Below are 2,304 nucleotides of genomic sequence, written 5' to 3' on the forward strand. Positions count from 1 at the left end.
CAGTGCTGCTGCAATTGAGGGAAACTTTGTGGCAAGACCAAAAAGGTACAATTAAGAGAGTTGGCATTGGCTCATGCAGCAGATGTAGGAATCCAGAGCCAAGACTTTGGCAGTTGTTGTATGTGAAAAGTTCTAAAGAGATGTGTGTGAAAAGGAAAGTTTGTCTTGGATGAAAATTCCTGCTCACTCAGGTCTGCTATAGCTTTTTGAGAAACATCAAAAGGATCCAACCCCAAGTCATCTTCTGGTTGTTTAGAAGAACCAGAGACATATGCTGCTTGCCAGTCTGTAGAGAATGATACTGTTTTTTCCTGATGTGAAGAGACTCTGTGGCTCTGGTGCCATAGGCCAATTACTAGATGTCCATAGGGAGCTGGGAAAAGGAGGAAAACCACTTGGGATAGGGTTGGAATGGCAAAAATTGGCAGAGAATAGTGACTGTGAATCTGTTACTGCCTCTTCAAATGGGGACCTTGTACTGTGATTGGATGTACTTTGGGGGATGACTGCATTGGATTTTGATAATTCAGGTGGTGGTGAAGGTGTATCAGTGTTTGATATCTGCTGAGAATTACCACAGTTCCCTATAGTGAGAGATTCTGAAGGTGTATCAATGGTGCTCTGCAGTGGTGTCACGTGGTTCTTATTTTTATCAACCGAATCCATAGATAATTGAAGAAAATTGGAATTTAACTTATACAATTCTTGAAATAATTTCTGTTCATATTTTTGGTGTGTATCAACATGAATTTCCTCTTTTGTGAAGATTCCTGCCTCATCTCCCCATTCACGTAGGTACATGCAGTCAGGTTTTGGACACTGCGTATTCTGAAAGAAATAAATGCACCATTTTTATTTATTTATTTTTTGCACCAAGGATTCCTTAAGAGTTATGCTATCTACCATGACATTGTTGACACACTGTATAGCACTTAGAGCATTTTCTGACCAGATATAGGTCAGATATAAGCACTGACACTAGGACCCTGTGAGCCTGCATATGATGTGCTATTATCGATGACAAACTTAGTGTGTTTTACCAAACTTCACAAAGTATTCTCATTGTTTTAAAACCCCTGTGTCAGCTAGGCACTGGGACAGATTTACAACAAGGCGAGATTTTTTTGAGAGCATATACACTAGTCAAATATTTGTGATTTTTCTGTTTTCTCTCATTTTGTTCTCATTCTTTCTCCTTTGCAGTTCTTCCTGGGAGAGTGGTTCATGAACTTCTGGATCTTCTGGATGTGGCTTTCTATGTGCAGGACAAAGACCATTTTCATCAGTGCAACTTCTAGGCCAACAAAATTGACAAATCTGGTGGCCACAGGTAGGTGCACGGGAAAAAGTTTATTTCATATATCTCTAGGGCTCCATGCAAAGACTGCATTCCACAGGATCTTCCTTAGCATCAGGATTTTGAGACATCTTCATGTTTATTCAACAGTGGCAAATGTTTATACTAATTTATGGGGAAAGGAAGTTGAGCACTGAGAGCTAAAATGTAGAACTTTGAAGACCCACCTGCCTTTCCTCACTTTTCCCTTAGTGGACTCCACTCCACGCCATTTCCTTACAAGAGACCACTGAACTAGCGTAAGGGGAAAAACTCTTCATAACCAGGCCACATTGCTTCAGAAATCCAACATTTATAACTGAGAGACAGTCTCAGCTTTTGGTGGGTTCCACAGCCAGACAGTCACCATCTTACTTTAGGGTAAGACTTCCCATGTACTTATTTTTTTGAGAAATCTCCTTGTTATTTCCTTAGTGTCTGTGTTTTAGATTTCCACCACAATGTATAAGGGTTCTGTTTTCTTTATATCCTGACCAATGCTTCAAAAAATTCTTTAAAATTTTTTAAATAGTAGCAATGCTAATGGAGGTGAAGTAGTATCCCATTGTGTTTATGATTTGTGTGACTTTAATGACTAGTGACGTTGAACATCTCTTTTGGTATGTATTGGCCTTTTGTATGTCTTCGTTATAATGTCCGCTCAAGTGTATGCTAGTTTTTGCAGACTACCATAAAAAATACTGCAGGTTGGGTGGCTTAAACAATCACTTTATTTTTTCATAGTTCTGGAGTTTGAAAAGTCTAAAATCAATGTTTAGACAGTGTTCAGTTTTTGGTGAGGGCTCTCTTCTTGGATAGTAAGCCTGTGGTGTCTCTGAAAAACTCAATAATCCTGTTGAATCATGACAACTGAAGACTTATTTAATCTTCATTGCAACTATAAAGATCTTGCTTCCAAATATATTGTCACATTACGGAATAGGGCTTGAAGATTTAAAATTTGAGGG

General features: G+C 38.8%; 1 pseudogene; it reads right to left on the reverse strand.

The window, feature by feature from the left end:
- Nucleotides 1-460: 460 nt before the first annotated feature.
- On the reverse strand, nt 461-1,428 carry LOC124973736 (CCR4-NOT transcription complex subunit 4-like; annotated as a pseudogene).
- Between the last annotated feature and the right edge of the window lie 876 nt (nt 1,429-2,304).

Source organism: Sciurus carolinensis, unplaced genomic scaffold (genome assembly GCF_902686445.1).
Source record: "Sciurus carolinensis unplaced genomic scaffold, mSciCar1.2, whole genome shotgun sequence".
Lineage (NCBI taxonomy): Eukaryota > Metazoa > Chordata > Mammalia > Rodentia > Sciuridae > Sciurus > Sciurus carolinensis.